The following is a 13571-nucleotide window of genomic DNA, read 5'->3' as shown; positions in this document are numbered from 1 at the left end:
GGTCGAGTGTGTCATCACTGCAGGCGTATGCCACACAAATCCAACAATTTGGCAATTTGACTATCTTACAGTTTTAAAAGCAGATGATTTTGCCTTTGTCAGTTGCGACAACTTTATCTGTAACTTTGTGCAACGTTGCGTATGTGTCATAAAAACCGAATGCAGCAGCTGCTGCTGCCACTTACACATGACTTTACTGCCACTTGCAGCATATTTATGTTTTGTTTTGTTTTCGCTTTTGATTGTGACCGCCATTACATATAAGCCATTACGTTGTCTGCTGCAGCGCTTGGCTTTAACGCGTTCAGTCACAATTGTCGAGCAATCGCAGGACACGGCGTGGCGACGCCAGGCTGCCACGAAATGAAAAATTGATTTTACTGCAAAAATACTAGCAGCGGCAGAAACTTTATTGGGTCAGCAGTTTGTCCACGTTGTATCTGTTGTTGTATTGTTTTCCTATTTTTTTAACTTATGCGTTGCTTTGTGCTGCTTGTGTTATGTTTATGGTTGGGGTCATTGCGAGATCTCCTTTTTGCCCCCTTAGACTTTTGCTTCATATGTGCAATTGCAGTTCATGGCAATCAGCACAGTAACGACACAAATTTAGTATTTCATTTCAATTTTATGGAGCGTGACGTGTGCTTGCCACATAAAGGATAATTGGCAGTCGAGTAAGCCATGGAGACTTGCAAGTGTTTCCACAAAAATGAACATACTAACTGCAACAGTTTTTTGTTTTTTTTTCTTCTCATATTTGAACTAGCTGACAGTCAAACAAAAGAAAAAATCCATATCTACTTATAAGATGACATTTCTAACTTGACTCTGTCTTTTTTGCCAGACATGCATTCAATCTGGTAGACAAAAATATTAAGTCACTTAAAAGCTTTTAAAGTCACATCATGCCACTGATTTAAGTAAGGATACAAGTATTGGATAATGGTAGAAGATTTTAAAAAGTAAAAAAAAAACCAAATCTTAAATGCTTTAAAAATATAACAGCGCTTACGTTGCTTCAAATTGATTTTAATGGTTTAAGGAAATTCAACTCAATCACAACGTCATATTTCATAAAACTACAAAACAACTTGCCTGTGAATCTAATTCGGATGACGCGATTGAGCTACACTTGATAGCGCCACAAGATGTGAAAAGTGTGAACGAGCCTTTGAAAAACAATAGTCCTCTTATCACCTTACCAATCAAACTGAAAATGGTTTTGAAATTACACAATTTTGCGAAATGCTGCTTTCAATTATTCCTAATCAATCGGTTTAGTTTAAAGCTGATTTTCAATTACTTAATATCAAGTCCCTTAATGGCAAATGGTCTCATGGAAAATGCCAGACAAAATTAGTCTGGTCTACAGCCTGTTAATGGGACTGTCGTGCATGTTAAGTAGCCACTAATTTTAAATCTAAATGACAGACAGAAATAGTCGCACGTAATTCGAAACAAAGCCTTTGGTAAATGTTTGGTATGTATTCACTTAAATGCCTTGCCTATGGCTAAAGTCAGCCCATTTTGCTGTCTCGATGGTAACAGCAAATGAAATGTATTTATACGCTCTAAGCCAAGCACAAAAGGGTATATTGAAACTAAGAAGTAAAGGAGCTAACAACAAAATCTACAGCTTACTTGGATTAATTTTGTATAGCACACTTTTAGTCATATGGGCTTATGTTATTGTTAACTAACTCCAAATAGTATCTCAAGTATTTGCCTGACAAACACTTTATTCTATTCTCAGATATTAACATACCAAATAGGAGGCGCAACGAAATTTAAAACTTGCAGGTTTCCCGCTCTTTGGAAACTTTTGCAACATCTTCGTCCTGGTCTGTGCTTCGTTTGGTGTCCCCAGTGGCCAAAATACCGACGCGTCTGTCGAGGAGCGGCATTGAATGGCATTTTATATTATTATTACACACAGGTGCTTGTGCATTTATATTCAAATTTGTAGCACCTGTAAAACAGTTTGAGAAACAATGAAGCCACAGTAGACGCCGGCAAGGGTACGTCCATGTCTGGCACATACACACACAAACTTGGAATGCGTGTGTGTAGCTCCGGCTGTGACCATTTGCCAAAAGTTATACAAATATACTCAAATATGTAAACCAAATAGCATCGAAATATTTGCCATGAGATTAGGTTTACAGTAGCATCCAGCGGTAAATTTAAAGTTTGCGCTCTTATCAATTGCCAGACATTATGATTATGACTTCGCTAGAAAAAGTTTGGCTTACTCGTGCCTGAGCTGGCTGACACTTAGCCAGCTTGGTAACAGCAAAATACACGATTTTGCTTTATAAGCTGACAGCACTTTATTTAGCAACTGTACCAAAGACCAAAAGTAAGCGCAACAAAATAAAAGAAAAGAAAAATGTGTATACGACGTGTTGCCTAGACAGACGTGTGGGCGGCATTTAAATGGGCGCTGCTGCTCAATTCCACATGCTTAGCTGTATTTAAATCTTGCTCGATAAAACCAAAAACAAAAACAAAATAACAGCAAGCAATTGATAAAGCCATGCGACTGCCTAGTTATTTATTTTATTATTAATTTTCGACTATGCACATACACACAACCCCACATAGTACATTTGCCCATTTTATATTTACGTGCTTATCGGGGTCTGTCTGTCAAAATGTCAACAGCTAATGCTATTTTTTACCAAAGCAACATGTGTGTGGCTCGAGGCCAAGTGGCACACAGTGCGTATGCGCGATATGTGCTGAAATTTGAATGACAAGCTCGTGTAAATTGATACTTAAATAATGCCTTGAGCTATGCACAGACATGCCTGCTTTATTTGCGCATTAAATGGACTTTACTTGAGCACTTTAAATGCCGGCAGAAGCGCCTGCCAAGTGGCCACCCACAGACCCAATGCCAATGTATGCGGACTAAAACAAGGATCAAAAAACAGTTCAAACTGGGAACAGGAAAACTGTTATGCATTGCTGGCACTCAAGTGCGTTGGTGTGGTACTTAAGCGCCTTTTATTGAATGTTTACATTAAAACGATTCGCACCTGAACGAGGTAGCGAAAACAAAGGCATAAATTAAGCGAAATAATTAAATTCATGGGAATGAATAAACGACTGAATGAATTAATGTTGAACGTAACCGGATGCTGCCTGACCACGCCCAATTTACCCAAGACTATTAAGTCAATTATAAATAAATTATGCTGCTTTCAGCAAATACTTGACTGTACGAACAAGGCGCAAACGTAATCGGCCAGGGGTAACAGAGGCTGGCATTAATTAGCCAGGCGAAAAGTTATTAATATTATTTATGTATATTCATGGTGTGTACTGCACCTAATTGTTACTCTGTGCGAATGAGTTGTGTTATAATAAATTCTCCTCCTCTGGCAAGCTACAGTTAAAGCCATCTTAGTGTTATCTAACCCTCGAACCGAGGGATTAACCTATTTTTATTAAATTACCTCAAAATTATTCCGCATTTTAAAATATGCAATAATTCTATAATTTGATTAATAATCTGGTCGGCAGTGTGTGGTGTTCATGAAACTAATGCCGCGAGTTAAACCACTGTTCAAAGATTCCAGAAGCCAATCCAACCTAAATTCAGGCAAATAGGCAGACAGATGAATGAGTTGACAGATAGACAGTTGGGCAGACAGACACAAATGGACTGTTAGACAGACAATACTAAATTTACTCGCATATTTAATTTATGCGGTGCACACAGTTTGCCCGCGTCGCGTTTTCATCTTAAGTATAATTTTGAACTTGACTTAATTAGACACAAATACAGCAAATAGCAAATGCCACAACCACAACTCAGTCGAGTTGAATTGGCCGCTGCGAATCAACGTCGACAAAGTTTAGAGAAAACAGCTATTAGAAATAAAACATAAGTTTAAATTGTTATTTATTAAAGCAATAAAAGAATCTGATATATCTGTTTCATTCCTGAAAAATTTTAACATTATATTGAGCCAGCTTCCCAAACATTTTAGCTCGGGTTTCTCAATTAAATAACATTATTTTACTTAAAAATTTGTATATAATCTGCTTCAATTTATTCGTTTTAACAGTTCCTTTAAGATTTTTTTTTATATTGTCTATCATATAAGCATTGCGCACTTTTATCAGTCGTCTCAGTTAGTAGTGAGCGTTTTCACTAAAACTAATAAAATGATATAAAGCTAAATAGCTAAAAGAGCATCACTTGACGAATGTTCAGTTCATGCATTTGCGGTTTTGCCAAGCCCAGACCAAGAACCTGACTCACCCCTGCGGCCGGGCCTAAAGGGCCGTCGCGCGTTAATTAATCAAAAAACTGTTGAGGCTGCCTCCAGTGGCTGTTGAAGCGGCTGCCGCTGCTGTTGCTGTTGATTTTCGTGGTGCTGGTGTAGGTTGAGATGTAGCTGTTGCTGCTGCTCTTGCCTTTTCTGTGGCTGGTCAACGAACCTGGCGACGTTTTTGTCGCTGTGTGCCAGCAATTAAGAGCAGGGTAGCTCAATCAAAGTGCATTGGATTGGCTTGATTCGAAATAAGCCAGATATTTAATTAAATGCTGAATAATGTAGCACGTGTTGCGTCAGGAAGTGTCTCATTCAGCGTACCCACTTCCGATGCCAACACCGACATCAGTGCTGTCGGACCGCCCCTCGCAGTCGACGTGCAAATTTTAGAAAAGCAATTTTGGTAAACGCAAACAAAAGTTGCGATTGCAGGCCGGCAAGTCAAAGAATATGAAAAAAAAAAATTTGAAATTGAAAACCCACGAAAGGAAATGGACGCAACGTGGGCGATGCCACAGAACCAACAGAAGACCAAACAAACCAACTGGCAGACAGAGTCAACAGTCAAAGAAAGCGCCAGATATGTCTATAGAGTGACTACAAACAAGAGATAAATGGATCTCAACACCTACACCAGCAGCCAAAAAATCGACAATGGGTAAATCAGAAATTTCACTGCTCTCAACCTGCAATGTCAAATACGTATATTGCCACGCAGCGCACGGCAGATCAGCTGTGAGTTGGCTTCTTTTTTGGCAGGCCTGTAATTAGAAGACGGCGTGGGGTGCGCGAGGGCGGATCTGTGGTGCGCACCAAAATGTAAATTAGAAAGCGACAACGCTTACACAAAGTAGCGTGCATTAATACCCTATACTACAAATATTATGAATTAGATATATATATATGAAAATAAAAACGTGTAAGATGCAATGATGTTCGGCCTTTGACGAGCAAGGATAATAGAGCTGCCTTTAAAGGAGTAAAAACATCCATTGGCTGATCGTACAATTTGTGTCAAAGGTTTGTAGCTTTAAGCATTACAACTATCATTTATATAACTTTATCCTATCATTATTCTACAAGACTCACCTAGATTCAACTAATAACTATAGTATACTTTTCAGCTTACTTACTCTTGCTTATATTGCCTAACGCAAAAGTAGATGCAGGGTATTGTCTAGTCGTTACCCTCTTCGTTTGACTTAACATTGTTGTCAATCACAGTCTGTCAGTCATTCAGTGAGTTATTCAGGCAAACAGCGTTTTTTAACTCAACCAAGTTCCAGACATGTCACAAATCGTTCAGGTGTAAAATAATTTGTCTCGTTTTGCCAAGCAATCGAATCAATAAAAGACGTGAATGCTGCAAATGCCATTCAACCATTATCGTTAGAAAAAAAAGTGATAAAAACAAAAACCAAAAATCGTGTCATTTAATGCGGCAGCACATTACACCTGCGGCTAAGGCCCCTTAATTGCACTGTCTTTTGCCTCCTGCGGTGCTCCTTTGACACCTTGTCTTTGACTTTTCTTCCACTCGTGCTTTTGCCTATGCCCCCACGTACGCGACGACAGCAGTTCAGAGGATTTTACTCCTTTCATATGGGCTTAGCGCACTTTCTCGCATCTGTTTGCATACCTCCACATGTGTCATTGTGGGTTTGTCTATGTATGTGAGCATGAGCATGTGCGATGTGCTTGCCTAACCCTTGATTGCCCCACTTTATTCATAGACAAAATCAAAAAGATGTAAATAGAATTGAGTGTCGCACGTGCACTTAAGTCTTGGTGCACGCGTTTAAGAATCTTTTGTAGGTAAAATATCGATGATGAAATTGCACTATCTACGACGACATTAAATGATCGCCAAGAATCAAAACTTCGTTAATATTTTTATATTGGCATACAAAATTTGTATTTTTCTTTATACAAACAAAAATACATAGTCCAAAAAAAAATATATATATACAAATATAAAATATTCAGATACAAAAGGTGCTAGACAGAAAAAGAACATTTTTTTTCTTAGATTTTTTTGATGCATCTTGGAAGTCATATAAAATGCCATAAAAGAGCAGAGTACGTTCAAAAGACAAAGCCAAGCAATTTAATTTCCTGCCCAATGCTAGTAATTCAAAAACGGTTTCCGAACGTTTTCCCAGAATATTAATAAGTCAAGTCACAATATCCAAGAATTATGCAGTCAAATTGCTTTTTTATCATGTTTGACAATGTTCCGGCAATTTCAGAAGAGTTACTTGAGAACTGTCGACGAGAAGAAGCTCCAGCAACCAACCCACCCACCAGAATGTACTGAACATGGACGCATTGCAAAAATTTTTTGCATTTAAATAAGTTGTGCAAAAAGTTCATTTGATAACAACTGATAAAACGACAACATTGTATACGAATCCGACTTCCAGTTAAGGGATATGAATTGTAAGGTGGGTTTATTGAGTAAACCAAAGACAACAGATGCAATCTGGACCGCAATCGAGTGCCAATCATATTGTATTTCAATCCATTTGCATTTTTCACAGCTTCAACTCACAAGTGCTTTCTTGGCAATACTTCTGAGAATATGCATTTTCTGATACCTTAAGCTTCATGTTTTTCATACGGCTTGATTATGGATTTAAAGCAGTTGGAAAGCGATACAGAAAAGTAAATCGAATTGAGAAAAGTTTATAGGAAGAAACGTTATAAAAAAATTAAATGGTACTTCATAGAATATTGAATATGTATAGAAAAGTAGATATAAATTAAGTTTTTCATATATTTTTAATGCTTATAAAGCTGTCACATATTTAATTATACAATTTATTATGAATGATAAATGATAAACGAAGAAAACTACATATTGGTTGCAAGCGCATTATCATTATTTATAATTATATTCAGATATGTCTATATTTCAAAGAAGTGCAATAATTTGCGTCTAATTCGACAAACACAATGAACAGGTATTTAATATAAACATATTACGAGTGAAATGCATTTAATTCTTTTTCAGCAAGTGAAAATAAATTTTGAAATAAATTGTTCATTTAATGGATTGCCGCTGAGGGAGCGGCCAGCTACACAGCAGGTTTGACTGACTTGTTGACTGGTTGATTGCATGAATGCCTGACTGCCACACTTGCAACGCGTGCAACATGTTAATGAGCTGTCGTTCCATTAGCGGTTGCCATTTGGGTCTTTTCTTTTTGCACTGCAGCTGACGTCATTTATGGATAGTTCACGAAAATTATGAAAACTGTGTAGTAGTCGTGATGCATTGTTCTTATTTTCGTCCGCATTGGCGACCCATGACAGCAATTTTGTCATCGTGTCGGTGGCTTGCATTTTATTATTGAAGAAGCAGTTGGCCAGCTCATTTTACTGATGTTGTGATAGCAATGTTGGTGTTTCTGCTGACACTGTTTATTATTGACAACGCCGGCCTGGTAAGCAAGGCAAACCAAACACAGTTGTCACAGGCAACACAGACTACGCAGTCAACCAGCCAGCTAACATACATCACGCTTATCTGAACGGCCTGTCCCACACATGGCCCAATTAGGCAAAACAAAAGTGTTTTAATCACAACAGCGATAAAATAGTGAAATATGTTGTGGGTTATAGCAATGGCTATCTGTTAAGCTGGCGGGAAACACAAGATTTATGGGACATTTAAACTTGAATTTGTGGCATTGGTCATGCGGGCAGCAATACTTTGCCAAAGACTTTATGGCCTCAGCAAACGACTTTAATGCTACGGTAGCTGCCGGCTTCCTGAGTTACAGGTAAAAAGGGGGTATAAACTATTTCCTTTCAAAAATTTGATCAAGGAAAATTCTCGGAACATAATCTTGCATTTGAAAATCTCTATACCTGCCCATAGGAGTTTTAAAAATTAAATTCACTTAAAAACTATTTACATAATGTAGCTTATATCTTAGGAAGTCTTTAAGTTTTCATTTCTCCATACTTTAGTAAGGCTATCAACTATTACTATAACCTGAGTGCTAGCCAAACTTCTAATGGCTTTTACGTTGGGCAGAGTATTTGAAAAAGTAAGCGGATTCCCATAAAAATGCTTGCTTGCTTTAAAGTATTTATTTGACACATGCTAGCTCAGACTTGCACATTGGTAAGTGTTTAACATGTGGAATTATGAACACGCGACGTTGTGCGAAGCAAAAAAAAAAAAAATCGAGTTAAAAATTGCAAACCAACTGTTTTTTGGGTGGGCGCACACTACGTATGATTAACGTGGCTTCCAAGTGTGAGTCGCAACTGAACGTCTGAGGCTTTTAATGCAACTGTGATATTTTTAAATCATTTAAATTTCTCGTGCATTTTCTGTGGCCAGAGGGTGGCTCGGGGATGTGGGATGCTTCCAGCGTATTAAATGACATGATATTACCATTAACAATGGCGAAAAAATAATAATAAAAATTAAATTATTGAAATGTCAAGCGCCGGCCGATTTACGAACATGCATAATTGCATGGCCAATAAAATTTAAACACTCATTGAACTGTCAGTCGGTGATTATTGGCCTCAAATGCAGTCGATAATTAAGCCGAACGCGTTAAGAGCGCATAAATTAAATGTAATGAGCAAAATTAAATAACTCGTACAGAAATATCTCTTGAAGACATGTTCTCGGCGTTGGTCTGAAAGTGCAAACCACAGCAAAGTAAAGACGAAAACTCAGGCGAACGCCCACTGGGACAACCGCCCATTAATGTTGCGGTGGCATCATTAAAAAAGTGCCGTACACAGCACAAAAAAACCCCAAAATAAAAACCACGAGCAGACAGTTAGACAGCCAGACAATTGGACGGCCAGACAGTCGGCACATTATTGGTAATCACAATATTTATGTGCGTTTAACGACACGACAGGCAAAATTGTTGAAACAAATCATTGACAGCTGCTTCAGAGTTTACAGTAAAATGTTGTCTTGACTTCGCCTTGTGATTTTCTTTTACTTTTTTTTTGCATTTCTATTGCCTTTCTTTGGTATATTATCAGTTTTTAACTGTTTAACGAAACTTTTCACACTATAAATTAATTTACCACGCTTGAAAAGTAAGCATGGGAATCCTTGTAAGTAGACTGTATAAGCCAAATCTAACTCTGTTCACAATTTTTATTTAAATTTACAGGAGTTGGACATAGAATTTTGTTCCAACTAAACTCCAACCCAATTCCAATTCTCGATGACACAGAAATATTTTTTTGGTTGTGTGTAAACACCCATGAGAGAATTTGATAAATCAATGAACGTGCGTCGATTTACTGAGTATTCTGTATAATCTGTTTCAAGCTTTTCATTTGATAAATTTTATTTAGAAAATTCAAATCCAAAAGCCAACTGCCTATACATAGTATTTACATTTTTTTGTTTCGAAGATTTTTCTAATGAGTTTATTGATGACGTGTTTTTTTCAATTGAAGGAGGATGAAGTCCTTGATCCAACTATATAAATGAGAGCACGGCTAATAACATTATTATTATATTTTCTGTATTATGCATGCCATAATAAAAACTTATAGATCTGGAAGATTCCTAATTTAATAAATTTTTATGAAAATTTGATTACAATTTGTTTAAAGCTTGAATAATATATTACCTAAACAAACCAACAAAATAATACTTGCCTTAATTTGTGTCAAATATTTTCAATTGCCTCGAATAAATTTAATAACAATCACTTTATGCTTTTCTTCTCATGGCAAGTTTTTTTTAGACTATTGAAATATATTTCCCCTCTCTTTACATACATGTTTCACACTTTGTCAATATAAATGGATGTTCCAGCTGTGCGCACTAACAACAATTTACATGTTGCATTTATTTTAGTCTTTGCAAATTTGTATTTTCGTATTTGCTGACACAGAGCAATTGGCCATAGATTGGAAATCTCCTATATATGCATATACATTACAAAACCCTAATTGAAATTGTTTGAATTTTTTTTGGTCAGCTGCCTTGAATTTTGTGGCGTTGCTGCCAAAGTGGCTGATAAAATTAATAGAATAAAATAGTCTGCAAAAAAATCTATACAAACACGAATTGGGTGTAAACGAAAAACTAATTTTAAAAAATATTTAAAATTAGATTAATAAAATAAAATGAAGTATTTTTTTATATAGGTATATAGAGGCAAGCTCGCTTAATTTATTCTTTTCTCAATCGTAGTGACCCAATTTCTTAAACGATTTAGCTTGAATAAATAAATTGACTACACTTAATTTAAAAGAGCTCCGCGACGGCACTAAAGCATCAGCAAATAGATTGTACCAAAAATTCAATTAGGTGTCACAAATCACTGACAGATTCAAGTTGGGCGCATTTCTATGGGCTGTGATAAGATTTGGCGGAAGTTGCGAGCAATACGAGCTGACAGACAGACTGGCGGACAGAATTGGCCTGATTTTATAGTAGATGTTTGTATATACAGTATACATTCGCATGTGTGTGCGTGATGTGGGTTGCATAATAGACTATTTCCTGTTATTGTCAGTCAGCTGTGAAGTCAATGACATGTAAAATTTGTCAAGTAATTGCCTAACAGAAACAGAAAATGGCAAAAAAAAAAGAATAAAAATCAGTTGAGGCTTTAAAAACATTTTTATTGTGCTTCAAAGGAAGTATATATCGGTTTTGAAAAAACTTGAAAACGACAAATTGTCGTACGAATAGGAAACGAAGTTCCGCCAAGAGAAGAATGGTTTCAAGTAAGTAGCTGCTAAATCTGTAAGCGAAGTATATGTCACAATCACATAATCAACATGCCATGCCAGGGCACGCATTCAATATTGAAAATCACAGAAATGAAAAATGCCAAAGCAAATGAAAAATACTTAGATACAAATGCCATTTGCAATTTAAACGTACGTATTCCTATTTTTGTAATCGTATATTACTGTAAGTATGAGTGTGGTTATGATTATAGGTGTGAGTTTAAGTATGGGTATGCTCATTCATACGTTATCCTGGCTGGTATTTCCTGTGCATTCATCTAAGCAATTGCCATAGCTGTTGAGAATTGACTGTGCTCAATGCTCACTGCTCGGCTAAAATTGTTCAACTTGAATGGCTGCTTATCAAGCTTATGTTATGTCTTTTATAGTGTGTCGTATTCCGGAAAAAGGTAAATGCAAGGTAAACTAATCTGATTTTTTAAGGCATTCAGAAAATATTAACTGTATGTTATATTTTTATTTAACAGTTTAATTTTGTTTGTATCCATATAATCTCTTAAGAAATTCTCCATAAGATTTCAAAGTGACCCTTAGTAAATGCTGCACAGTGTAATTAAGGAGAAAACGTTTTTGGGACTGCCCGTTTTTCATGCTTGATGTCATATTTATGCGCATTTTACAGCTGCCTTAAATCAGCGCTCGGCCTATCAACATTACCACACACGACCACGCCCACATACTTTTACACACGCACACACAACAAGCTGCCGCTTTAGACCCTTGTGCTGCATAAAAAACCACATGATTAGCAAGGCCAAGCTGCGTGTGCGTGTGAGTGTGTATGTGTGTGTTGTTCTGCGTAGAAGAGGCGCCTGTTAAAACTTGAAAGAACAACTTCGCATATGCTGCCGGGTTCGTATTGCATGTGGGTATCGCTGTCCAGCTAACAACTTCATAAATATGTCGAGCATGAGTATCGCATAACAACCCCGTGCAAGCTCGTGGCCAGCTTTTAAGACCTCCAACTCTTAAAAACTTCTGGGCAGAGATTTGTGCGTGTCATCGCTCAAAGCGAACCATTTTTACGCTTCCGTTCAGCAACAAAATGGAATTAAACGCAGATCAATCACAATCTACACACCAAACTGACCCACATAGACACATGATATTGGGGGCAGTGACAGTGACAGGGGTAGGTCTTAAAGTTTCAGTCTATCCATAACTGACATTTGAACTTTGGCGTTCGCACTTTTTTTTTTTTTTTTTTGGGCTACGAAGTTTTTATATTTGCTGCCTTATTCTGCATGTGGCTAGAAAGTGTGAAGTTTCCTTAATTTGCCTTTGCCTTAAGCTGGCTTTATGTGGACTTGAAATTTATAGATCCCTCATCACTCTCTTAGATTTTCGATATTTAGCAGCATTGCCCTCATCCATTCATTTTAATTAATTGCCAACAAATTATAAAGCTTGAGTCTATTTTTAGTCGAGAGTTTGTTACTGCTCGAATTGGTTTCAAAGTCACATTTTGACACATTTTAGGTCACAAATTGAAAACTATTTGTTTCTGTCTGACCAAATGAACTGAAAATTGTGAACAAGTTGAGAAAACTTTTTCATTTGCAAGCTTTGAGTAGGGACATTTGCCGGTGAATATTTTGGTTGAATATGTTTAAATCAAAGTAAGAAGTTTCTATGTGCTTAAATTATTTAGCAAGCTCTAGTTATTTTATTGTATGTATAATTATTTATACATTTCTATAAAAAGCTATTCTCTCTAGACAGTAAAAAAGAAATAAAGTACTAATACAAGTAATATTAATCCCTTATTAATATTACCTATAACTTAAAGCCCATGTTAAATAAAGCATTTAAAATTAATATTTACAAATATTTCTTAAGGCAGCTCGATGTGCAGGGTGCGAAGTATCTTCTGACTGATTGACTAAGTGACTTCTTGACCGACTGGTGATCAATGCACAACCCAGACCGTAAAAGCTAGGAGGCTGAAATTTTCACTGTAGTCATTGTTCAGATTCATTTAAGGTGTGTTTCGCACTTTTTGAAAAGGCAGCCCTCCTTGGTGGAAATGGCGATCAAAGACTTGGTGGGATACGTTTCATGTTCAAATTTACTTTTTAAGGATCAATACGAAGTTTTTTCTGATTTGCTTCAAACTTATTTTGAAAAACTTAATGAATGAGTGTTTCACCGATTTGGGAAATTCCACTCGCAACAGTGGTTAATTAGCGAAAAGCGGTGCATGAAAGTTTTTGGAATGCAAATACGGGTCAGAGGTTGAATGAATGAAAGGTTATTCTTCAGCTTCAAGATTCTCACCGCAAGTCTTACATGGGAGAAAACCGTTGATTCCAACACTTGCCTATTTATTCGATGAGCATAAAACATATTTCTAAGATGTGTAGATTTCAATTTTTCTCGGGTGTGCACTTAGTAGAAAGGTACTATCTAAAATTTTTAGCACAAAACTTTTCACAGGCAAGGCCGGGCAATATACGCTAGCATTATAATACAACAAACCAATTTTTTTTTTATTAAATATTTCCAATATAGTTTAAATCCTTTTGG

At 36.7% G+C, this 13571-nt stretch overlaps 1 protein-coding gene and 1 long non-coding RNA gene across 3 annotated transcripts in view; one reads left to right on the top strand and one right to left on the bottom strand.

Moving 5' to 3' along the window:
• The window catches only part of CCAP-R (Crustacean cardioactive peptide receptor), a 40843-nt gene that overhangs the window by 25782 nt on the left and 1490 nt on the right, over positions 1–13571 (bottom strand). The window lies entirely within an intron of this gene.
• LOC116651066 (uncharacterized) lies at positions 9257–9821 on the top strand. Its single transcript, XR_004304103.2, has 3 exons — positions 9257–9383; positions 9443–9562; positions 9630–9821. It is a non-coding gene; the product is annotated as an uncharacterized lncRNA (long non-coding RNA).

This window comes from Drosophila virilis, chromosome 2, assembly GCF_030788295.1.
Source record: "Drosophila virilis strain 15010-1051.87 chromosome 2, Dvir_AGI_RSII-ME, whole genome shotgun sequence".
NCBI lineage: Eukaryota > Metazoa > Arthropoda > Insecta > Diptera > Drosophilidae > Drosophila > Drosophila virilis.
Note: the sequence above shows the minus strand (reverse complement) of the source record. Positions and strands in the feature narration are given on the sequence as shown.